Raw genomic sequence first — 27,709 nt, forward strand, 5'->3', positions numbered from 1 at the left:
ACTAATGAAACAGGTGTCCATTTAAAAACAAATATTTGATTCTACTAACTGACTCAGGAGCCACAAAATCCATCCATCCCAAGAATCTTCATTGCTCTTCTTTAGAGTTTTTACAAGAGTTGTAAAAAAGTCATTACTGCTCATAGCATAAAAATATTTTCCTATTAAAACAGTGGCCTGCTTTTAATAAATCCCAAAGTTATTGTTGGCTCTGGAATTCCAGCATGTAACCAAATGAATATTTTTTTGTGTGCAAGTCATGAAACTTAATATACTCTGTAAAACTGTTCAAATCCTTCAACAACTCATTTAGTCTATGCAGATGTCAAGAGACACAAAGCTGTATTTTAAACTATTATATAGCCATGATGGGCCTTTCTTTCACTACTATTATCTCCATAAGCAGGAAAGGCTGTATTGGCAAGATTTTTACTGGGTTGCTGTGGAAAGGGAAATTTGCTATCCAGAGGATAACCTACTTCAGAGCTTTAACTGCAACTGTAGTACCTTTTATTAGATAGGTAATAGCAGTATCTACAGGAAAGTTTTTTATTTGTATTGCAGCTTACTCAGGTAAGTTGTTGGTAATCAGACAAGTTTCCTTGAGCTAAAATTTGATCTATTAAAGTCAAAGGAAATGTAGTCATTGCATTTGATACTGCTGTGATTTCACCCCATGTTGACAAGCACAAAAGATAACCCCAAAAGGTCTGTTATAGTCACTCATTTTTGCACCTGAAGGAAGGACTGGGCTGACTGTGCTCTCAGCTTCATCCACACGGAAGGCTCCTCACTGAACCATGGCAAAATATTGTATTGATTTTTTTTTCACAACCAAAACATTTCGTATTTACAGTTACTAGCTTCTGCACCTTCAAAGGCTCCGAGTTCTCAGCACCCTGAGAACATGCAGGCTGAGAAGCGTCAAACAACTGAGCTTCAACAGCATTTGGGTTGAGGCTTACATAGGGTTACAGGGTGTTCGAATGGATATCCTGAGGAAAGGCACCTAAAATCTATACAGGTCCCATTTTAGGTGCCAAGCTATGCTGCATCTTCCCTGACAAGTCTGAAATAACAGCAGAACTAAATTAGGCGTCTGTCTTTTTAGTTAGCTATGCAAATGAGAACCCCATGCTTCATAAATTGTAAGGCCTAAGGGGATCATTATGATCATCATGATCATAAAATCTTATTTATAGTATGACAGTGTTAAAAAATTCACTGAGTAATTTTACATCAAGCTCATAAGCCTTCTTTGAACTGTTATATGTATTTCAGAAATTTAAAGGCTTTAGATGATGCAGAGCATACCAGAAGTGGGAGAGAGTCTCAGAAAAGAAGCCTTGCCAAAAGTTGCTCTCAGTTTAAATTGGAGAGATGGGCTGCTTGAAAGGGTGTTTTGTAACAGAAACCTACCTGCACCTTTACAGTACATCTAGAACCACTTGCAGAGATATCCATCTATGATGTGGAATATATCTGCTTGAATTTGGTTGGCTTGAGTACATGTTCTCTGCCAGAGATGGACGCTGAATGTTTTTCATCCTGTAATATCCTGTCCTGGGTTCAGCAGTAGCAGTCATTTTTCTCCTTCTCAGTAGCTGGTGCAGTGCTGTGCTTTTGACTTTCAGCCTTGGTACAGCGCTGATACCAGCCATGTTTTTAGTTGCTGCTCAGTAATGTTTACTCTGACCAAGGACTTTCTGAGTCTCAGAGAGGAGGGGAAGCTGGGAGGAAGCAGAGGCAGGACACCTGACCCAAACTAGTCAAAGAGGTATTTTATACCACAGCACATCATGCCCAATATATAAACTGGGAGCAGTTACCCGGAAGAGCTAGGTCACTTCTCAGGTCAGGCTGGGTATCTGTCAGAGGGTGGTGAGCAGTTGTATTCTCTTCCCTTGTTATTTCCCTTATCATTATTGGTGGTAGCAGCAGTGGTTTGTGTTATACCTTAGTTACTGGACAGTTCTTATCTCAACCTGTGGGAGTTACATTCCTTTAATTCTCCTCCCCATCCCTCCAGGAGCATAGGGAGGAAGAACTGGGGGGAGCGAGTGAGCAGCTGCGTGATTCTGAGTTACTGGCTGGGTTTAAGCCATGACATATCCATATAGAGAAAGGCAGATCAGGTCCCAGATTCAGAAAGGTCACATAACTTAAAAAGACATTTTGAAAATCAGTTTTCCATTTTTATATTTCTAAAATCCTTCTTACTACCCATAAATATCTGTGAAACCCAGGTGGATTGTGAGCTCTAAACACCTTGGAACCAGCTGCATAATGGCCAGTGGCTCTTAGTTTTCTCAAATGGAAAGGTTTGTTGACCAAAGGCTCAGTCTTTGGCCCTGAACTGTTACAAAAGTTGCCTGCCCATTGAGTTACTTTTCAGAAAACCTTCCATAAGTGATTTGCTGACAGGACAAAGCAGACATAAGGGATTGTTTAAACAAACCCAGCATGGCACCCAGTGCCCAAACCAGCTGCAGTCACCAAGCAGCCTCTGCGAGCTTCCCTCAGCAGCAGAGGTGGTGGTGTCGCTGGTAGAGGCAATGCCTGAAGACCTGCCACAATGGCTGTCCTTGTCCTTCCTCAAGAAATTCCTCTGCTGGCAGCCATTTTAGCAGAGGGATGCTTTCTCCTCCTTCTTTTGGAAGTTGATTCCTATGGTTTCTTTTAACCCCAGCTGCAGCTTCCCTCCTTGTACTAATGAAGCGGTGAGCAAAGGAAGCACTCTTCAGCAACCTCTGCTCTGAAGAACAGGCAGAAGACATGATACATAAATGGGGAAAAGCATGCTGGGGAGCAATGTGGGTTATGGGCACACAGGAGACTATGCAAGTGATCAGGAGCTGACCCCAGAAATGTTGGCACAGCTCCAACCTGAAGACAAACCTGATTGTCTTCTTGTTCAAAGCAGCCTAAAAGAGGAAAATAAATATCTTATAAAGGAGTCAAAAGGGAAACACTGGGTCTCAGTGAAAAATAGGATGCTGTGACCTTCTACAAACCTTCTTTAGTATTCTTGTTTGAAGTAGCGATTTTTAAAGAAAGCTCTTCAGCACGAGGAAGATCCAGAGAGCGACTAAAGCTGTGTTTTATTTACTGCCTTACCTTTTTGGGTTTTTTGTTTTGTTTTGTTGTTTTTTTTTGTGAAAAAAGGACTGTACTTCAGGGTTATTGTAAGAATTAATTAAGAAAAATAACATTATAAGTTCAGGCAATTTACAGAAGTGGATTAAAATTAACCTGACTTTGTCTATTCTATGTGAGGACACCTAGTAATACAAACTTCATCCTTTAGAATTACCAGGAGGAGGTAATTAGAATCCCTAATGAAGTTGCTTTGGTCTAACCCCAGATTATAATTAATGTTTGATGCATACCTAATATATCATGTATCACTGGGGGGGGCAGAGGTAAGGTTGGTTGGTAGCTTTTCATGTGAAAATACATGTTTCTGTATTGGGTTCTTTCAATCTTATATTCATAATATTTTCTGGTCTTACAATGTTTGTTTTAGGAATACCACAATAGCCTCATAAAAGGATTTTGTGCCAAATCGCTGCTACGTATGTACTCTCAAACTAATTGTAGGTTTTATCTCGGAACATGTATGTGTGTTCAGTCACTTTGATGCAGAACAGCTAAACAGCAACCAGAAAACTTAATTTCAGTATCAAAGTGAAGTTACAATCTCTTCCCATAAAATGGTGTGTTTGCAGGCAGGCATCTGGAGAAGCCCACCAGTGCATGAGACACCTGTACCTACATGAAATTAGGGTCTGACACTGCAGTTAGCTTGGAAGGTTACATCAGCAAGCTATTTCAGCTGGAAGATGATATACAGCTCAAAATTTACCTGCATTTTTTACTGATTTTAATTTAATTTGTAAAGCAATACTCCTAAATATTTTGTATTTGTTACTTCATCCTTCAATTTTTAATTTATTATTTAGAAACATTGCCTATTTTCCATTTTAAAGTGTAGCTGTTGCCCATTTTGTAGAATCATAGAATAGTTAGGGTTGGAAAGCACCTTGAGATCATCTAGTTCTAACCCCCTGCCATGGGCAAGAACACCTCACACTAAACCATGTCACCTAAGGCTTTGTCCAACCCAGTCTTGAACACAGCCAGGGATGGAGCATTCACAGCTTCCCTGGGCAACCCGTTCCAGTGCCTCACCACCCTAACAGGAAAGAACTTCTTCCTTACATCCAATCTAAACTTCCCCTATTTAAGTTTTAACCCATTACCCCCTGTCCTATCACTACAGTCCCTAATGAAGAGTCCATCCCCAGCATCCCTATAGGCCCCCTTCAGATACTGGAAGGCTGCTATGAGGTCTCCACGCAGCCTTCTCTTCTCCAGGCTGAACAGCCCCAGCTTTCTCAGCCTATCTTCATATGGGAGGTGCTCACCCTCATGGCCCTCCTCTGGACTTGTTCCAACAGTTCCATGTCCTTTTTATGTTGAGAACACCAGAACTGCACACAATACTCCAAGGTGTTGTCTCACAAGAGCAGAGTAGAGGGCAGGATCGCCTCCTTTGACATTCCTTTGTCTCTGTTTTTAGAATATACCGTTTTAAACAATGATCTCCCTGCCAAAATTAAAAATGGCTTTTTCAGCTGACTAATTTCACTACCTTTGCAATAAATTTCTCTTTCAGAGCATCATAACTCAAATAACAGCGATGAGTTCAGAACAGCTTTATAAATGGTGCACAACTAGACAAAAATATTTGTCAGCATAATTTCACATCTCTGCCATCTCTTTTGGACGCAGACAGGAGATTTATTTTCCAGCAGCATCTCAAGCAGTGGCCTCCACTTTGTGTATACGATTATTTGTGTCAAAGCAATTTTGCATGCTTTTCAGCTGTGTTGCTAAAGGGTGGCTGAGATCTCTTGACATTTTGCAGTTGCATGCTGGGAGAAGTAGTCCCCCACAGGGCATACTTCCCATATTAAAAGGATTACAATCTCCCCATTTTCTGCATATCTGGTTTAGACCTTCAGCTACATGTGAGCTGCCAGTGCAATCGCTCAGTTGGGCAACATTTGGAAGTTTCTTTCTTAGGTTTTCCAGCCTGTTTTAATACACAATATCTGTTCTGTTCAGAACTTGGCTGTGTTGAACTTTCTTTTCTGGAACTGCAAAATATCATAAGTTTGGCTGCCTAGCACCACTGTCTAATGTAATACTCCCTAACCCGTCTTTAAAAAGCCTGCCAAAGTCAGATTACTGCAAACATGAAGATCAGATATGTCTAATATAACTTTAGAAAAACCATGTGCTGTTTCCGCATCACTATTATTGTTCTGGAAAGAAAAGCAGCAAAAACGATTTGACATCTACTGTCTGCTCTGGTAGTTGTGGTGGCTACTTAGAAGAAAAATGTATAACGTATATGGCAGTCCTGCAGGACATCTATGCTTATTTTAATAAGAATTCTATTAAGTCTGTAAGTCTAATTTACAACCCTATACTGCTTTCCTCATAAAAAAAAAAACAACAAACAAATGCAAACAAAAAAAACACAAAACACTTTCAGAATGTATCATCATTCTATACTGAAAGTGTCCATACCTGACACAACCAGAGTTTTCCCCCACAGCTAAAGGAAATGCCTCCTTCTATTTCTGCGTCAACCTAACATGCAAGCATTCACAGCAGTGGCTCAGGAAAGATGTGTGTTTTTCAGACATACAATTTTCTGTTCCTCACAGAGGTACAGCCATCATAACATTGAAAAAATATTTTCAATTATAAATGTCAATGTAAATGAAAATATGTTCTATGTACTGTCAGACAATCCTCCTGAACTCAAGACTATTTCCCCAGTTAATTGAGCTGAGACACATCAGTAAGCTTGATCGCATACAGGATTTCTTTCTGAGATGCACATAGTCCAAATTTCATGGAGCTGTTAAAAACACCTCATCAAAATAATATTGTTATAGCTCATTGTAATGTCCACAGAGCAGAAAAAATAACTCTAGAAGTCAATTTTGCTACAGATAAACCTTTTTTTTCCTGTTATTAAAGTTGATACTACAATGCATCTTCCAGTCCATAACTAAGTCACAGCTACGCAAAATATCTGTAGCTAGTACAGTAATTATCGTATAGCTAGGAGGGCTCCAGGACTTTATTTCCAGGTTCTTCTTCTGGTGTGCAGCTTTTTCATGAAAAGATGACCTTAGACAAAGCTGGCACAGAGGTGTTGAAACCAGGAGGTGGAATGGTTACCTTGAACCATTTGAGTTTGGAAATTATTGCTGTAAAATCAGTGGGACTGACTCAGGTCAAAGCAAGTAGACTTTGGCCACATTTGTTTGGCATCAGTGAGCTAAAAACCTCACTGAAAAGGAAAATTATATCTCTGTACTGTTTGGATTAACTCTTTTGCACTTCTTATGAGCACTCCAGAGTGCCTGTTCAGAATCTGAACTTTGTATTTCAATTCCTTTCTGTCAGAGGGAATAACTCCAAAAGTACAACCACCTGTGAGAAGTGTGCAAATATGGCAGATTGATCCAGTGAGTCAATTCTCCAAACAGTGTTTGTTCCACACTCCTTGAAGTGAAAGAGATGAAAACAAGACACCTTCTGGGAATTTCTGAACACAAGATGCCTTTGCTTCCAGAGTACTGGTCATGACAGTCTTTCCATGTTTAGTGCTTGTCATGGTTTAACCCCAGCCAGACAACTTGTTCACCCACTCCCCCCCCCTTCTTGCCCTCTTCCTACTTGTGCACTCACTCCCAGTGAGTCGTGACAGGCTGGAAGCAATCAAGGCCCACGTTCCTCCCCCTCCCCAGGGGCTGCCCCCCCCCTTCCCCGCTCCCAGAGGGATGGGGTTAAACCACGACAGTGCTGAATGTTTGTTAAAAACTTTTAAACTTATTGTAGTCAGAGTACCTAAAAAGTGCCATAAAATGGATGTGCAGTGATTGAAAACCAGAATGCACTGTTAACAGAATAGCCAGCTCTTCAGCTCTTAGCTATCTTTTCCCCAGACCCTGGTGAGTGTCATGCTGACACCACCACAGAATAAAAAAACCTGCATCTTTTGTAGTTAGCATTGCCCTAACCTCCTCTCTTCGAGTTCTTGCCCTTCCTCATGGCCTACTGAGAGACACACTGTCAGCAGTCTGTCATGGGCCATGGTGTCCCCTTGTACATGGTTTGAAGGTCAGTCATGTACACTTATATGTATCTCAGGTGGCTTCCCAGTGGTGAAAAGGCAGCTGATTCTGCAGTGCTAGCAGCAGGAGAACAGCAGCTAGCTGGCTGGCTGGAAACAAGCAGCTACTCTGGGTGTACCCGGGAAAAGAATAAGAGCGTCTCCTTTGAACTAATCTGCATGTGCTGCCTATTCCATGGCTTTTGGTGGAGTCCTTACTTCCAACTACCGCAGTAGGGACCGAATAAGCACCAATCATTATATCCCTAGGGATTCATTTGTATAATCGGTGGAAAGAGGACTGCAGAATCTTCCATGCCTTAATACTGGGCCTGTAATCTCTAGATAAATACTGCCTCTGCTAGCAAACTGTCATCAATTAAAACAATATACTCAAAAATATTTAACGGTTCCAGTGTTAATCCCAGTCACATATCAGTTTCTTAACACTTTCTGGCCAAACTAACAGATACAGATAATAAATTAGTCCTTTGAAAATAAATAAATAAATACCAAAACTATTTTTGTGATTAGACAAACATTTCAGTGGGTATATGAATCTTTTTTACATGACACTCACAGCATGAGACAGACACATTTTTCCACATTAAGGTCTTAAGATATGCCATCAGTCCACTCCTCAGACAATTAGCATATTAGCTAAATTTGCTGACAGGCATTCTGTGTGAGATTTATATCTCTTTTCAGTCCAAGTGAAATATTTGTCTTTCTGCAGTGTTTTCCAAGAACATACAGCATGTTTGAGAGCTTTACTGTCCTATTTTGATAGCTAAGTCCAAAACTAAGCTTAAAATGAATTACCCAACCCTGCTCTCATGAAATGTCAAACTGAAGCTGGCAAAGGAGGATAACAGATCATAAAGGTGGTATTCTCGGGGAGCTAACTGGTGCCATTATGCTTTAGGCTCTCTCCATTGCTACACTGCATACCCCTACTTGGAGAGGTTTATAACTTGGCTGCAAAAATGTTTTCTGGGTGAAACTTGGCAGACAAAATCTTAACTTGAGAGCAAATACATTTTAAAACAGATATACACACACACACACACACAAAGTAAAAAAGAAAGAAGAGAAAAAGCTGTCTACAATGAGGCTTTGAGCAATGCATAGTCAAACTAAGTCAATCTGGTATGCTACGATACAGCCAGCACAGACCCATGCTAGCCCTGAGTAGGCTCTGCCCATTCTGTTCCCACTGTTCCTGGCTTTCACCCTGGAAAAGACAGGCTTCTCCCACTAGCTCAACTAAATCAAATGTGGGCACTTGAAAGCAACTACCATGCCTGCAGGAGGAGACAGGGCTGAAGAGCTTGTCCTGCTTGGAGACACTGCACACGAAGAGGTAAGTGCTCAGGATCACCGTCTTGTCCCTGCTCTTATAAGCCTGTGGCAGAACTGGGGCCCAGCCTTTCCATGGGAAAGATTTGATAGCTCTTTGAAAGGGCTTTTGCAGACACCCTTCTAGCACTCACACCTCTATGTTCACAGAATGAGTAGAAAAAGCCCCAACAGCAATATCTTCCTTTTCAGTTGTGTCCTTCCTGTAGGACTGTCAAAGCAAGTCAGATACTTGTTAAGCATCTTAAGATTCCCAGTATAAGACACAGTGGAAGCTGTTGACCATTTCACAAGTAGACCACGACACACAAAGTGGTTTCAAGAGCCTTATAGTCAAAGAGAGAATTAAGTCCTGTTCCACTTACCTGCTCTTATGACAGTGTTCTTCAGGCGCAGTAGGCAGGTTTCAGTTCTGTCATAAGTTATTATTCTTATCTGGGCCATGGGCCAGGCCCAAAGATTATCCCAGAGACCTGCAAACAAAAACCCACTAATCTCACCTGAATATCTGATAGATGCAAGAAACTATTCACTTTTCCTGGTCAGGCTGATGTACTACCTACCTTTATTGCAGTAGTCATGCTGTATGGCATGAATATATGGTATGGCTGGACAACTTGCGTGACGCTGTGTGAAAGATGAGAAAGGATTCATGTGTGCCCCCCACCTTGTTTTTTATTCATAAAAAATGGTAACTCTATTTGAACTAAAGCTGTTTGTTAATTCTAGCTAAATTAAGGAGAAGGGAAAAAAAAAAAAGGTTTCTGATTAATAAGAAAGAAATGCAGAAATTTCAAAACAGTTATTTCAGCACTTCCAAAATGAAGTGCTTTGCTTTTCTGGATTATATTCAAAAAGCACATTAAACAATATTCCATTAAAAAAAAAAAAGAAAAGAAAAAGGAAACAAAGCAAACCAGGCAGAGAAGGAACTGATGGCATATAGCCTGTAGTTTGGGCAGTCTGTTTGTGTATGAGAATCATTTTGAACATCCTGTCTTCCTGGAGAGGGCACTCACTCACCTTTGAACAACAGAGTTATTCTGATTTGTCCATTTTGTCCCCATAAAAAGTTCATTTGCTTCAACCCACCCCAGAATTCCCAGTCTCTGGGTGGTTAGGAGATGCACAAACTTGGTTTAACATTCCTGCTCTGACTCAGGCTCAAAGAAAAAACATCTTCACAGTCTCCTTCTCAGCAAAAAAGTAAAAGAGCAACACCTGGTAAAAATTCTGAATTCAAACCACAGACTTTCTTATTTTCTATTTTGTCTATTGATCTCAGAAATCAAGTTATGGACTGAATGAATTCATATAGAACAAACATAAGTTCTAGTAAATCCTGTGTAACTTCCCCAAAAACTTCTATCTTTAGTTCCTCAATGCTGTCCAATGAAATATCATTGTGTTAAGTCTGTGAGAAATGAAGCTAAACAATGACTTTCACAGATTTAACGAAAGCAACATTGTTCTAGAAGTACTCTTCCTAAGCTCTAGAAGCAGTGAAAGACATATGTAAAGTCATGAAAAGAATAAAACTGTGTAAGACAATATCCATTCTAAACTTCTGGTTTGGAATTTTAACTTGACCACTCAGATAATATTTTTTCTCATTTTCTTCAGTTCCTTTGCCTCTAGGAAGAGAATAAGTGCAAAATCTATTCTCTGGAATTTTTATTGAAAAAATACATCACTTCTTTCAAACACATACTTTAGCTCATATCTCAAATATTAGTCTAATGAGGCCTTGAGCCTGCAGGTGGGCTTATAACTTTATAGTACTGTCAATAAACTATGAATTTCTAGGAACAACATATAAATGTGGACAATAAACATCAAAATCAATGCCTGATTTTACAATGAGTAGGAAAAGTAAATGCTAATGCTATGAATTCAGCTCTTTCTGATCAACATGCACAAACATTACTAAATTAAATTTCTGACATTTGATTAGATTCATGTATCCAATACCTCTTTTGACCCAATCATCTACTCAAACTAGCGGGTAGAGGAATTATCATTTCATGCGTCCTTCAGTGCAAGAGGTCTCAGAGACATTTCTCACCAGTTCCCAACAACCAAGCAGAAAATATCATCTTGGGAGTTCACTCAGATTTACCTGTTCTTGAACATTTTCTGCTTCTTCTTTCCTGTACACTCATTGAAAATGATGCTATATGTATACTAAATTAAGGGTTTTCTATAGTGTTGTACCAAGAAAATTACAGCTTTAATTAAATATTTTCTATGAATGACCAACCCTCCATAGTTTATGCAAACTTGCAAGATTTTCTTGCAGAAGACACAAGAGTGTTAAAAAAATTAGGACACCTCAGTTATTAGGAATCACAACAGCTTCAGCCGTGGATGAAATTAAATCAAACATGAATTTTAAAAAATTGCACAAAGGAAACCCTGGTATCTTTATCTAAGGAATGCCATGGATGCCACCCTTAAAAGATAGCTGCAATAAAAGAAATGATGGGCTTAAATACTGAACATATTCTACTTACAAAAAGTGAAGTTCAGGTGTGTAATCTAATCTAAACCCTGTTAATTTTGTTTCTTTTCTTCTTTCTCTCGTGTTCAATCTTTCTCCAAGTCACTTGGTGCTCATTCTTCAGTAAACCAATTACTTCAGTGCTCTATTAAGTTTACATTCACTGCTCTCAATCAACTCTATATATTCATTAAATTCTTTCATGGTGCACAACAAAAAGACAGAAGAGAATTGAGATATAGAGTACTGGCCAGGTTTGATAGAAACTAAGGGACTAAACTGCTGCTAAAGTCAGTCCTTTCAAGACTCCAGAGAAGTTCAGGGTCACTCAGCATTTTCTGTGACTACAGTGGCAATATTTAAATGTGTAGGACTGGAGGGAAATCTTACATCTGTTCCTCACCATTTTTGGTTTGTGTTCTAGTTTGTCATCAGGCAACTCAGATATTGGACATGGATGCATCCCTGCACATCACTGGCTTGAGCAGAGATATCAGTGGAGGGTCAGGAAACAAGAAGGAACAAGAAGAGACTCCTGACTTATTAAGACCATTGAAAGCTCAACCATGGTCATCAACTGCATCCTTACACAATGCCAGAAATCATTCTAGCTCCTTTGTAAGGAAGCTGAGTTACAGTGCTGTGACAATAAACCAGTAATTTAAAATTAGTTATAATTGCCAAGCTTGGCAGGCTTTGAGATGGTAGCTATTTTATCTTCATCTAGTTGAAACAGGACTGCTCAATACAGGTATCTGCCTTTGCGCTTACCTTGTTAGTGCTCTTTCTCTCACTTTCTCTCTCAATGTAATAAGTTAAAGTTTTGCTACAAACTCTGCTATAATTTCTCAGTAATCTGAGAGGATAACCACAGCTGCAGTTTTGAGGTTGCCAGCAATTCCTGTTACTGGCAATTTTCCGTCAGTCTTGTTAAGAAAGTTGCCACAATTTTACCACAAATAGTAAGTCTGTGGCATACTCCAGAATTTGCATACAATTGTCATTATCTTACCAAAGTGATCATTTCTGTTAACAATAGCTCTCTAAAACTGCTTGAAAATTGGGCTTCAGCCAAGCCAATCTGGTTTACATTAAACAAAGTATTTTAATGTGAATCCTTTTAATAGAAATCATCACTAAAGTCACTTTGAAATCATGCCTGCTATCTGCAAGACTTGAAAAATTGATTGTATACTTGCTTTTCGGATTATTTGTACTACTTTTTCCACACAGAGACACACAAAAACAAAAATTAATAAAAAAAATTGGAAGCATGTTTAGCCAAAATTTAAGTACAAGTTATTTTGTTAACATTATTAAAATGCATATTCAGCATATTCATTTGCCTGCGTTAGCTCATAAATTCATGCAGCTTCTGAGTCCTTACACTGTGTTACTAGCAGTTTGGAAGAAAATCTATACTAAACTGTGTTTGTGTTGCCTTTTGATTTCATAGGTTAAATAGACATTATAGATGAAGTAAATTACAAAAATTCTAAAGCTATTCAAAACATTTGTAGTGATATTTAGAATCAGGAATCATTGGTTTGGTTACAGATTCTTAATGAAATGTGATCAAACTTCACATAAATTGATTAATTTTGACAAGGTTTCAGTTTGCAATGGTTTATTTTGCTTAAAATAACCAAAGCACCATGGATTGTCATGGTTTCCATTATATTATTCGTTTCGGCATACATGCAGAAGTATAATATTAATTCTTAAAAGCAAACTACAGTTTAACTAATGATTGGGACATTTTTCCTGTAGTCCGTATGTGTCGCACTTTCATTTGAGCTAGGTTTTCAAAAAGACTAAATATTAAAAAGCTTCCTGTAGAAAACTAAAAAGGTGAGATTTGTTACCAGAGCTGTTCTTGAAGTAAATCCAGGCATTTGGCATATAGTTTCTCAGCTGCACATGTAAATCAGGTATGCCATTGCACATACATTTTGCTTACACTCATGCTTGATCTTGTTTTATGAGTTAGCATATCACTGAGAAGGATGGAACAATTTAAACACTCTGAAGGCTTGTGGTTTTGATCTAAGAAAACATTGTGGTTGATTGTACAGGAAAAGTCCTTCCTAAAATGCTAAGGGAGTCATTTTTTTTAATAACAAAAAAATCACCTATTCAGCAGGTTTTAATTCTTTCAGAGGAACTTGACAGTATATCAAATTGTCCAGTCATTAAATGCTGACACTATAATGAAGCCGCCTTCTCTCATGATTGTATCATTCTCTCCGTTAATGAAAAGGCTTTATCCCAGCCATCCATTTAGTGGTGTTTTCTTTACAAAAAAGTAATATGCTTTACTGATAAAAATGGAACCAGTCTGTTCTTCAAGGTGGAAATTAAATTTCCAAACCTCTGCTATTTTGAAGGCTGGCACAAGGGTAAGTCTACAAATCCTAATTAATTTCAGTGGTGTTGGCTGTCCTTGAAACAAAACAGATGCTGGTGTTTTATTCTGCACTGCTCAATGTGAATTTTTGGGTTCTGGAACCCAATCAAAAGTGATAGGACAATTATTGGAAGCTTTCATTTACATTACCTTTCAGCATTTAACAAGCATTAGACTCCATAATTTTGAATGGAGACAGAGCAGAACAAGGCCCCTGTGGTCAGGACCCTCACGATTCATTCTCTTCCTTCTGACAGTGGAAATCTAACTGAGTAAAAGTGGTGTACATAAATGGACAAACACTGAGCTGAAAGATATGTAAACATTTATGGCTGAAATCTTTTGTATAGGACTCAATTTATTTAATATCAAGGTTTATAGGATTAGTGTAACTCCCACACGTAGCTAATCTTGTGACATCGAGCTTGGGCAGGTTGATAGAAGAGATTGTTTTCAGAAATTTTAAGAATAAATAAATTAATCATCGAATAATGAAGATCTTGACTACTAGCAAAATATTTCCTTAGAATGACTCATCTTCATAACAAGCTATTTCTTCCTGACCCGAGGGCACGTTAAATTTGTCACACAGTCCAACAGTATTTAGACTAAATGTGGTCTTAATTAGCACTGTTAGGGCACTCTTTTATTTGTCTGTGACCATGATGATGACTTCATAAATCCTCTGACTACTGTTTTTGATATAGTACTAGCTACTATATTACTAGGACTTTAGGCATATTAGTATATTACTCTTGTTCAGTTTCAGACTGAAAGGTTGATGTACCCTATTGCCTATGGGCTTGAGCCCATCCATAGGAAAAAGAAATCATCTTAAAATGCTACTAAAAACATCAATTTGGATGGCTTTCTTTACCCTAAAAAAGGGGAAAAGTTATGACCATATTAGAGAGTCATAGTATTATATTTATAAGCCAGAACAGAGTTTCTTGGTAGACTTAGAATATGGTTTTGACTGTTATGCACACCGTGAACAACAACTAGATTTAAATATGCCTTGCTTGTTCCTCTAGACAGGGCGTAATGGCTGTGCTGATACATACCATGTTGCATAGAGTTTAGCACAACACAATCACCACAGCCCTTGCTCTAGCTCAGTCTCCACAAGTCCCCTTTGCAAAGACTGCTCTTTGATTCTATCATGATGCACCAGTGACACACAGTAGTCCCTCCAACCAAGGATCACTGCTGTAGACCTCACTACATTTCTGGGAGATAGCTGCTGTGTTTCTCCAGTCCCACACTTGAATATCTTCACTTTATTCTAGAAACTCAGAAACTTGACTATACACATAACATTGAACATGATCTCCTAATCAAATGCAACTATCAACCCAAAGAAAAGTCATGTAGCAAACACCATATGAGAAAAACTTTCTTCTGAGTATTCACTCATTTCATATACCTCAACTCAGAAGAATAATTATTCTTTTCATAAAGGAATTTATCTTATAATGTTCATACAAGAGCTAAGCATCATTCACCCACTTTATCAGAGCTTTAGCCATTCATTGCAAATTTTTGGAAAGAAGTGCATTCATTTCCAAAACAACCCACTGCTTTTACTTTAATTCACATCATTATTAGGATATTGTAATAGGATATTTTAATAGCTACTCCAAACACATAAACAGTAGAGAAGTTAGACTGAAAGAGATCACAGAAAGGAGTTGAGAATCACATGTAGAAAACAGTAGAAAACATGTAGAAAACTAGTCCCTGATGAGTTCTCATACACGGCAACAGTTTACTGTGTCTGTGAAAGATAACTATTGTTCTGCATGTTATCTCAACTGCTTCTACAGTAAATGCTTCCTCTGTATTGTCCCTCAACAGAAAAGATCAGATGACACTAGGCAGACAATCAGACATGAAAAAGGTTAAGATTACAGAAGAAGAAATGCTTCTGCATATGGTCTTATGTGCTCGAGCACAAATCATTCAGCTTGAATGTTGCAAATGACTTGCAAAGGTCATTCAAGAGACTCCTTCCACTTCCATCTTTCCAGCTTCCCTCACTGTTACATACCTATAATATCTACACCCCTTCTGTTTATTTTCATATAATACCTGTACAGAGATTGTCTACAAATAGATTTCCCAAATGACTTTGTTTGAGTCTGATTAGGAAATCCATCCCAGAGTATCACTGAGCCATATTCATCCCTGAAGCATCTGGGTGGGACTGAAATTCAGCCTCCGAATTTGCCATGTTTCAAGTGCCTCTGTAGTAATCACTGTACCTCCTGTAAATTAATTTGTTTCTTAATTGTATTAGGAAGAAATCCAGAACAAACTCTTTTCCCTGTTGCCACCAGCAGAAGCTGTTGATGGAAAATGCTCAGTCATAGTGGACCTGCCAGAATGAACAGACTGTGGTTTTCTGTTCGGAGGAAGGAAACAATTGGGTTTTCCCACAAGCACATGAAAGAAGCTACTGTTTTGTAGGTAAACATAAGGGAAGGTGTGTAAGCCATGTACTTCCTTTTGCAGCCAGCTCAGTCCTGAAAGACTAAGATTACTCTGCACATATCTGAAATTAATTCAGGCTCAAGTAACACAACATGAAAATCCAACTGCTGACAAACTATAGCTCTTGAAATACATACCATGTCTCTATTTTAAGCAATAGAATATTCACCCAGCAGAAGTAAAAATTTTGATGACACCAACAGAAAGAGATGAAAACAATACTTAATTCTTCTGTATCTCCTTGTTTATTTGCTATAAAAACTCATTATAAAGATAGCAGGCAAATATTTATATCTTTATGCTGAGTCTTAAAAAAAGATAAATCAATCCAGTACCAACCAGATTTCTAATGTTGCTGTTTCTTCATTAGATTATTTAAGGCATATACAGAAAAGTGTTTAAAAAAAAAATGGGAGTATTCATTTCAATGTCTTATCAAGGCAGCCAATGTTAAAGATATTCCTCCAAATGACATGTTGCATGTCCTCACTATCCAGCTTTGGCAAATCCAAGGAAAAGACTTTATGGTTCAGTTGCTTTAGATGATCCACAATGTCGTAACAAATGATTGACAACAGCCACTGAATCTATGGTGTAGTGTCCCAACTTTGAATACTCATCTGCTGAGCTGCAGGTACTTAGAAGGGAGCTTTCTCATTTGCATTTTAACAACTTTGAGAAAAAAAACAAACTACAAAAAATTATGCTTTCAACTTTACTATACTTCTATTTAAGTTGCTCAATATTATTGACTGTTTTTCATATTAACTACTTATATTGCTTTAAATGTTAAGGATCATCTGAAAAAATAATATGCTTGGACTATGCCCCGTCAAAACTCTTGCCAGCTGCACCACTTCTAGGGAAAAAAGGGCCATTTGAAGTGCTGCAGTAGCAGGTGAAGCAGAGGGGTAGAAGCAGTCCAAGGTCTCATCAGGACAAGTTTACTTTAAAGTGTCATGTCCTGGTCTCTTACTGTCACACCATCTGTGAATGGCACTTCAGCTTTCCTGTATATACTTTCTTGGCCTAACAAAAAGCAAAGCATTGGACCCTCACTTTTTTTAATATAATTACCTTTACTCATATTATCCCTTTATGGTGATCACGGACCACAGAGGACCCTGAGCTCTTGTGAAATATTATAAATAAGGCTCTTGGTACAGCCTCTTGGTACAGGGCATATTTCCCCCACGCAGATCATGACCCCATCTCCCCACTCGACTCAACACAGGGTTCGGCCACTGAGTTCAGTGGGAGTAGGATGGGGCCCTAATGCTTCATCAGTTACCTAGTTGCTCAACTGCTCTGTAGCTGGTAGGATAGCAAGAGCTCATATGACACTCTGACGTAGGAAGTCCTCAGTTTCATACAGCCTTGCAATGCTCCTAGTCTCATCAGGGAGCCTGATAATCCTCAAATGATACTGTTGGCCTCTTACACTGTTGCCTGGTAATGAAAACAGAGAAATGCTTCCAGCAGTTAGCCATCACTCTTCAACCCTTAAGGGAAAACACGTATGTGAAGAGAAGCACACAATCATGGACGCATGTGCATGCATGCACACATATGGCTCACGTATATCATGAAATGACTGGGCAGAGCCATGGCTGGCCTTTGGAAAATCTTATCGGTTAGATTAAAATATACCTCACCTCTTAAGCCTTTTTCCTTCATGAACATAGTCATCTTGTTACCTCAGTGAACCGCATTTTGTCCAATGCCTTGTACATTTGAAAAATTATACGGTTAAGCAAGACATTTCATAATCATTAATCTATAGTTAACTCAGCCTGCTGTATTATGCAATACTATGAGGAACAGCTGCAGCCCGCTAACCAGAAAGCACTTTTATGGTTTCTCTTAAGGGCTATTAAATCAATGTGATGAGAGCACAGCTGGAAAAAATCCTGCAAAAATTTATCAGATCCCACACAATATGTAAAGGGACCACTCGGTGCAATTGCAGACTCAGCACCAAGCCCTCTCAGTTGAAACTGCAGGTGGAGGAACATTTACAGCACAGCTCGTATACAGTCCTGAAAATGTCTGCTGCCTCTCCCTTTTCTCTCATCTATGGGCTTTTCCATTTGGGCCTCACTAGCTGCTATAATTGCTGTGGATCCCTTAGGGGTAGATTAATGGGATCATGAGAGCAGCCTTTTCGGCAATTGCTATGCTGCCTGCTTATGTCATTCGAGGCAGAACTTCCTAACACTAATCTAGGGGACGCTAGCAACGCTGCCTCCCTTGCCTCAAGCACACTCCAATAGGGGCCTGGAAATCTCACTCCTTCCTTATTCACATTTTGAAACAGAAGGCACAGAAGAGGAAAAAAGCTATTAACCCATGAAACCCACGTGTTTCATGACTGTTCACACATCATAGATAATGCAAAATAATTAAGAAGGAATGCTATTACTCAGTTGTAATGCCCTGCAGAATTAACCTCTGATGAAATAGATAGAAGAGACTGGAAGTGAAAGACATAAGAATCAGAATAGAGGAGACAAAAAAAAAATAAAAAATCACTATACCTGCTTCATGGATGTCTAATGGGTTTTAAGCCCCAGAGAAATTTCCTTAACACCTTTCTTAAATGCTTATTAAGGACCTGATCTTTGGAGTCTGCTGAAGACAGTGCAGTTCTGCTGTGGACTTAACAGTTCCTGGATCAGATCCATAAATGATCCAAATGAAAATATAGTAGAAAGACAAGAGATAAGCATTGAAAGAATCCCAGAGGCAGAGGCAAAAGAGAGAAAATATTGTCCAAAAGGGATATTACAAAAAAAAAAAAAAAAACAAGCACAATTCTGAGAGAATCCAAGCAGTGGTCCATGGGAATTTTTACACAGTGGTGCAAAAGTAATCATTGCACATGCCTGATAATTGCAAGTACTGGGCTGTGGTCTAAATACACACTAGCAAAACTTGACATTAGGGTCCTTGATCCTACCAGACCTTACGTTACAGACTATGCAAGGCAGAAAACAGGAGTCTTCCTACTGCTTGACAAAAATGGCTGTTATAAAGCCAGAGAGTATATACATCTAGGATCATTATGAATGTTTTTATTTACAGTTTCCTTCCTGTCTTCTCCAGAATGAGCAACCCACACCGTCTGCATCCCTTCTTTGCTCCTCTTTATTTGTAAGACTGTGCTCCCTTTAAATAAGATGCTCATAAAACAGCTGCTGTGTTCAACACCACAGTATTACCAAATAGTTTAGGGTAACGACTAAAGTGAAACCAAGAAAAATCAGACTAGAAATGTGTATGTGTGGGAGGGAAGGTTTTGAAGTAGGAATGAATACCACTGCCAAATTAGAACCTATCTATATACACCACAGTTAGCAGTTTCCCACTTGCAAATGGAGCCATGATCTTAAAGGATCACATTTTGTCAGATTGCATATGTATAGTAATTACAGAATAACACATACCATCACACACATATGAAAATAAATATGAATTTGTATTATAAGTATGTATGTATATGTGTGTGTGTGTGCAAAAAATGTTATGTACATGATTCATGAAATGTATTTTAATCTGTGCTGCGTTTCATATTCATATGATACTTAGATTCACACACATACAAAACACATGTAATATCACACTGCGTTGTAATTAAAATTCAAGAAAGGTCATATCCCACTGAAACATCTTTATCCCTGTCACCCCTCCCAGCCAAAACCAAGCTGAGTCTGGTTCTGTGTAGCTTAGGAAGACTGAAGGACTCTCAGAAAAAAAGATGAAAAAACCCTTTTTCTGACCACCAGAGTCTATGGAAGATTTATCACTCCCTTCAGTGGGTGCAGGATCAAGTCCTTCTAAGACTAAATAGGAAGACCAGGATCAGACATTCATGCAAAAATCTGTGCTTGAGTAGAGAAAGCATCTGCTTCGCTTCCTGGGACTTCTTTATTAGACTGTGTACCAATATAGCAGGAGCCACAGGGAAGAACAGTTTGGAGTAAGGAGGGAAGAGAAAAAGTGTGTGACACACATAACAAATATCTACCTCCAGGCAATGCACTCAAAAATCTTGCTTCACGCTGTGCTCTCTTTTCCTTCTTGCCCTTACATCTTCAGGAGCTGCACCAGAAAAAGTTAAGGTCTTCATGGAAAATCTGCCTTATGGACATGATGCTTGAAGGCTAGAAGCATAACACAAACAAGAGATCCAGGGCATGGCCGAGGAGAGGGGCAGCTGGTGCTTATATTCAATAGTTCTTTAAAATTTTATGTCTCCCCAATGGTATTCTTTGTGTGTGTGTAAAAGGTTCCACATTCTCCACAGAAAAGAGGCTTAAAGAAAACTTAACTTAGTTTTCAAAAGTGCTATTGGTTCTTAAACATATTTTGAAAGGCTTGCTGCTGTTAAAATATCTTGACATAACCAAAGCAGAAATAGCCTCTGCAGTAGTTCAGGGTTCTTTTTACTAAGGAAGTCTGAAATGAGTTTCCAAACCCAAAGCAGGGGAAGTACAGAATTTTTAAATTTTAAAAACACAGAAAACCAAGACTCCCTAAGGTATACAAAAATGTAGAGGGAGAAATTCTATCTTCCCAGGGTTTGCCAAATGAAATGGGGAAGAGGGGGAACTAATTATTTTCAGAAACAAAAGAGAAAACAGAGGAGAAAAGCTTGGGTCATGAGCACCAAGCAGGCAACAAAAAGTCTTGATGCAGCACGCATTCTTGCCACTGGAAATTCAGTCTAGCATAGGATGCTCTTGGCCCATTAAAGCATTGTACCTTCGAATCAAGACATGACACACAGGAGTGGCCAGTAGATAGCTCTTCTACAATTGTACATTGACATGTGGCAGACTCATAACTGTTATGAAATACCGGGTTTATCAAGTCTGTCAAAAATCCCAGTAGAGTTGAAAATATAATCCAGTTCAGATTCATATTCTGCTTTAAATAGTAACTATGAAAGAGAAGACAGACCCTGACGTTCCTGCTACTTCAGCTTCCAGAGAATGTCTTGCTGTGCTAATCTTTATTCATAACCAGACATACAGAAAAGTACAAAGTGCTTATACCCCCTTAATATATTTCAAGATAATAAGTGGACAATGTGGGCCATTCACCTCCATTAAATATGACCACTGCTTCAATATTATTTCTTTTAAGATTTCCTTAAATATTTCACGTTCTCTTAAAATCTGCTTCTTGCAATCTTGATCCCATCTTTTTAATTTCATCCAATTTCTTACAGTTTAAGAGCATTTTTCAAAAGGAATACTTTCTCTCCTTAAAATCCTTCCTCCTTATCCTCCATCCCAAAACAATGTTTTTAATTAAAAATAAACTTGATTCAGGGTTGCTGGCAAACTCCCATGTTCATTCTTAATTCCTTATTCCACACAAAAGAAATTTCAAGGCCCCTGTAGGATTACATTTCAGAGATAGTAAAAAGCTTACCAGTGTATTTTCAAAATGCCCTGGGTTCAGGACATCTTAAGTACTTGCTCAAAAGCAGTGACATATATGGGAAAGAAGGACAAAGGACACTATAGAAGAGAAAATAATAACTTCTCCCAGACAGAACAAAAGTCTTCCTGAGTTCACTGTTGAAATTTTGGAAGTTAAGTGGTATTACTGGAAGTCTGTGAAGAATTGGTTACTCTATTTTTAAATCAAAGAGTAATGGCACAAGGACCTCTCCATTCTGTATTCCGTATCAGAGAAATTCAGACAAGACCTACATAAGAAACAAAGCATTTTGTTTCAAATATATCTGATAACTAAATCACCTTACTCATAAAAAAAAACTAACATGTAAAAGCTTTTAAAAAATGGTGGTAAAAAAAAACAAACAAAACAACAGCAACAACAAAGGCAAACTCCACAACCCCAAACCTGATAGCACATATATCCCTAGATGGAACAGTGCTTATTTGTTACTGATTTGCACTGTCCAGCACATATCTCATCTTCTGTGGCATAAGTTTGACTTACAACTCACTGAAGACTTAGCTATCATTTCCACTGGATAAGTTCATAAAGTCAGAACTCAACAAACTAATTTAAACAGAGGGTTGCAACCAACTGTCTGACCTCTTGTGATTATCATGGATTGTGTGCAGATAGCAGTTCAATGAGACACTTCTCATTGTCTTTCTGATTATTGAGCCCTTAGATGTCAAATTTGCTCTCAGTGAAGTTCCCATAGCATCCAGCTACCTGGTCATGGACATTCCCAAAGCACACAGCTCCTTATGGTAGATCTAGGACTCACAGAAAAACACAGACTCTTTCCTTTTGTAATTTGGAGAGGGATCCACAAAAACCAAGGCGAGGATAAGTAATTCCCTTTATCTGCTTCTTTCTCCCATTGAATTCCCTCCTTTTGTCAAGGTACACCTGCTCAAAACCAAAAACCTAGGAAACAGAGCAGTTGTTCATGATTTAGATGATTTGTATTTGGTTACCAATTCTCCCTGGAAGGCAGAAGAGTGCCCAAGTATCAGGCATATAATCAGTGATGAAATTACTTCATATCAAGTTACACACCAATGAACAATTACTAGTCTTTGGGCAAAGACTTGAGACACAGCTGGTAACTGCACCTACAGCATTAGGTAAAGGACCTCACCGAGATGAGTAAAACACAGATTACAGTTATCATCAGATGAACCTTGAAAATAAAATTATTTAATAGGACTCAGATTAATTTCTTAATTGTGATACATAGTTTTTATTTATGTATTTCTTTTTTCTTTATTTGGGCCACTGCATGCTTCATCAATCCACCTGAAAAGCAAGAGAAGACAGTAGGCACCACCATTTCCTCTCACATTTCTATAAGGGCTGGCTTAGAGAATTCAGAGATGCAATTCAAAGCAGTGAAAAGCAGTCTTTCAACTTCAACTCATGAACATTCGCTAAATTTCTCACTGATAATACATTACATAGAGTGCTGTTTTCCATGGATGACATGATCATATCTCTCTCTCTACTCTGCAGAGTTAGCTTGGCTAGCTGGCTTGGCACTAGTGAGCAGAGAAATCCTCTAAGTAGGTACCCTCTAAGCAGGTGCCCTAGGGGGGGAGAGAATCCCTCTAAGTAGGTACCAGGACTTAGGCCACTACTGTGTCAAAATATTATTGTGATGAAAAAGGTCAGGTTGGTGACCTTTTGGAAATGTCTCCTTAGTCCAAGAATCTGTCCTACCACCAAGAAATGAACATTCCTGATGACATGCTGTTAAGGCACAATGGAAAATTTGATCAACCGCCTCATTCACACCACTTTGTAAATGACCTTCTGCTTGGGAAAGCACTGCAGAAGCAATATTTCTTTCTTGATATATATAACATCATTCAAAATCAAAATCCAGTCCTCCCTTTGAAAGACTTCTGCCTGTGACAGTTTCAAAAAGCATGTGAGTACTGTAACACTGGCAGATTGACATTTTATTTATAGCTGAGCTTTGCAAATATTGGTGAAATTGCTATGAATTTATACTGCTGTAAAGACTTACACATAGTGATGACCTCTCATTAGAACTGATATTTTTACCCGTTAACTTAGAAAATATTAGTATGATGTGCTGGTCCTGAATTTACCCTGAGATGAGACCAGCAGGGAAGGAGCTGATAGGAAAACAACTACTGCTTTTACCCACAACTGCCTGCTCTCTTCTGATACCTTATAAATAAGCTTTAGTTGTATTTTGGCATTTGGTGATAGGGTGATATTTCCTTGGCATCACCATGAAATATGAATTGCATCACCATGAAATATGAATTATATCACCTATTGATATTCTTTGATATATATAGGCACATACATTTGGTGTTTTTCGCAGCAATACACATAAATAAAACTGAAGGGATTTAAATCAGGTGTATCTTTCGTTACAGGGACAGAAAATGTGGTATTATAATTTGTTGCTACTGAACGTTTTGGACACAAAATACTTGTCTACTTTACAAACTGGAAGCTAAAAGAAGTTGAGAGGAATGAATGAGAAGAAATATGGATGAAACAAAAAACCTAACAAAACCATATTCAATTTTTTTCTCCTAATTTCAGAAGCTTTGGATTGACTTCCCTTACCTAAGTCCAAGTAGCAGAAATTACAAGTTAGTTCAAGAGCTGCATGTTATTCAAGTTGTAAATGTATCTAGATGACAGAAAATTAGCATTATACATTCACTTCTGAGTAAGCCACTTACAAAGAGATTTTTTAATGGAAATTTATACATTCTTAGTTTCTTACATGATGTAAGTACTGAAATAGAAATTTTCCTAAACAAAATGAAAATCGCAGCAACTATCCAACTGGCCTTTAAAAGCTCAGCCTGTAATACTGTGTTTGTAAGTGTTTGGGTGTTTTCTTCTCCAGAAGATTATCAAATGGCAGCCAGAGACAGCTCAAGGTACAGGATCTACTTCTCTCAGGCTGTCAATCATGTAACAGCTGCCATTGAGCATTCATTTGGAAGGAAAGATTTCTTGTCTGCTTTTTAACCTTTCTGTAAATAACTTTTTTAGACAGGACTAAGAAGCACTGAAAGGGGAAAAGCCGATAATTCTCTAACCCATTGGTGTCAGTTCCATTACACTATACAGTCATCGTCAGATAAGGAAAGTCAGACAGGCGGATGATAAAGCCACCTCTACAAGCACAATTGCATTTAGAACAAAATTTTCAAGCAGCATTCTGGTCTGCTTCCCTAGCAACTAGGAGAGGTATTTTTGTCTCGGAATTTCATAAATGAGATTGAAGCACAAACAATACTATAGGTAACATTTATAATACGATTTTGCAGGAAAGTATGGGTGATGATGGCATTGGCTGTCAGTCTGAATCCATTTTTAGTGGTTATTAACAAAATTAACAGAACAACAAAGTGTCAATGATGGTACGGTAAAGGCCATTGATGTTGTCTGAAAAATAAGGAGTAACCTGAGCTAATCAAAGACAGGAGAGCAGGCTGGGACACATTTAATTATTTAGAATCACACCTGATTGCAGAAAAACAGTTGAAAGCTAGCTTAAGTGCCTATCTTGTTACCAGTTATATTATTATTAATATTTATTTTAAGAATAAGAATGGTTGCATTGCACCAGAATAAAAATCCTTTTAGTCCAACACCCTGTGTATAATACTGGCCAGTAAAGAATGTATGTAGACATTTCAAGAAGACAGCTTTTCTAAAATAGCCTTTCTTCTGGCCTTCCTTCTAATACACCATAGGTTAGGAACACACTGAAGCAGAGGTTGAAGCCTGACCATCAATTATAACAGCCATGGATAGATCTATCTATCTATCCTAATTATGTGATTATTTTTGGACTCATTTATATAGTGGGCCCCTACAGCATTCTCTGTCCATAAACGCAGAACATTTGAAAATGCATTTTAATTAACTAGATTCATTTTGTGTTCATTTCATCTCTGTCCAAAATGTTTCAGCTGGGGAGGAGGGTGTGCTAGATTTTGGCGTTGATTTGCTGGGTTTTAAGATGTTAGAACAAATAAGGATAGCAAACTAGGATCCTTTTTGTGGATGTTTTATTTGTAGCCTAAAAGGTTTTGTTAAAAACATCTAATGTAAGCTTACTTTTAATGAAATCCAGAAGAACAGGAAAGTAAAGTCCTGATTTCAGTTGTATTTCACGTTCCACCATTTGTAAGCAGTCACTGGATCTTCAAGATTTTATGTAAGTGGACCTCAAATATATTCACTTTGGCTTAGTCTAAAAACTTGACAGGCACCAGACTTTATTACGATTTTTTGAATACAGTTTTATTTAATCCACCTCTGTAGGTGTTAAACACACCTACGTAAGAGATACAGAAAGGACAAAAAGAAAAAAAGAATTATTTCAGCCTTTTCAGACAGCAAAGGAAGGAAACTTTATGGACTCCACTGCCTCCTCTAAGGCTTCAGAAGTGGTCAAAAATTAAATATCCACTCATAAAATTTTCATTATTGCCAAGAGAAAAGAATGATGGGGAAGGTAAATATTCTCTCAAAAAACTTTGAAATATTTTTATTTGTCCCAGTGTGGCCAGGTTTTCTCTTTTTTTTTTTTTTTTTTAATTAAAGTTTTACAGAATGCAAGCTTTTTACATGACAGAATAATTTCCCATGCATCACTGGTCAGGAGTGATTGAAATTGAACTTTGCCTACTTATGTGTTGCTTTTTTTCTCTATAATTAATGGCTGCCAAGTGATATCCTCTTATAACGAACTTTTCTTTAGTACCACCTATCATAAAAATTAAACAGATGCTGTCAATTACTTCTTGGTTTCAGAACAGAAACCATCCCAAAACAACTCTAAGAAGGGACATGATATCCCAAGGGAGGAGACATGGGCTGTGTCTGGCAGAGATCAGACATGCTTCCACAATATAAGCAGGCAAAACCATTGTAGAGCCTTTTCAGTGAGCAAGCAAGGTCTCTGTAGCTGCAGGGACAGCTGTCTGGGGGACCAGATCATGACTGCACCATCTAACTCCTCTCTCCTTTCCATGGGAGTACTAGCAAGCTTCAGGATATCAGACTTTATCTTCTAAGATTATAAGAATTTTACATAGATTCAAACAGGACCTTGGGTCAAACAGGACCTTAATAAAGTGCTATTGCCCACATTATTTACCTCTAACAGCATAACTGCAATTAGGAAGCAATAATAACCACTGCCTAGCTGAGTAAACAGGATACATAGAGATTTGCTCTGGCCAGCAGTGTTTGGAGGACTGGTGGGCAAATCACTGTATGAGATGGACTCAAGTAGTGCAATTACTCAAGGATCTATAGTCTAACTTCTTTGAAACTTCTTTGAAACTTCTTCTTGGTACAGCATTTGGTCTGCACCACTGGAATACAACAACATACAGTTTATTTCAAAGAAACATGGTAAGGGGACAGAAATCCTCAACAGATAAAACTCTTCAGCTTCATATAAGTCAGCAACTGCAGCAGGGAAAAACATTCACACTTCAGATCAGCTGGGAGCAGCTTCTGTATAACTTTGTCCAGGCAGACAGTTTGGACGGTAAGAGGGAATTCAGGTTAAAGGGTGTAGAGAAGGAGGTATGGCAAGGCTGCAGGTGAGGAAGGTGTAGAAAAGACCTAAGAATAATAATTTGTAGAGTATAGGTGAGTGGGAGAATGAAGCACTGCAGTAGGAAAAACAGAGGGCTTCAGAGAGAGCAAAGATTATTGTGGTGCAAAGGGAAGGTGATACATTTCCACAGCAGAATAGGCTTTACTTGTTCAGCTATTCACAGAATAACATACAGCCTTTGTGGTGGTTTGGAGAGGAGATGGAGTATTTTTTCCAATTTTGAAATGGATGTGTGAAGAACAAATGGCATTTACAGTCCAGAGAGGCAACATCCTCAGAGCATCTCCAGATATTTTATTACAGACATCTTTCAACAAGAAAAGTGGAGAAAACTGTCTCCTTTGCTACTGCTATCGCAGTATAAAATCTCCTACTTTCCATTTAGCTCATCAGTTTTGCAGGACTTTTTGCATTTGCCATTTCCAGCTCCTTCTCACCAAAATGTAATTGCAGGAGGAGCGCAATGCCATTAAAGTTAATACCTTCAAATATTTTATTTATTTTTCTAGAAGATAGATTTAGATTAGACATGAGGCACTTCACTTACTGTGAAGGTGGTGAGGCACTGGAACAGGTTGCCCAGAGAAGCTGTGGCTGCCCCATCCCTGGCAGTGTTCAAGGCCATGTTGGATGGGGCTTTGGGCA

Source organism: Neopsephotus bourkii, unplaced genomic scaffold (genome assembly GCF_033783945.1).
Source record: "Neopsephotus bourkii isolate Nb327-2 ecotype Australia unplaced genomic scaffold, CSIRO-AGI_Nbou_v1 NB_1765, whole genome shotgun sequence".
In the NCBI taxonomy this organism is placed as follows: Eukaryota; Metazoa; Chordata; class Aves; order Psittaciformes; family Psittacidae; genus Neopsephotus; species Neopsephotus bourkii.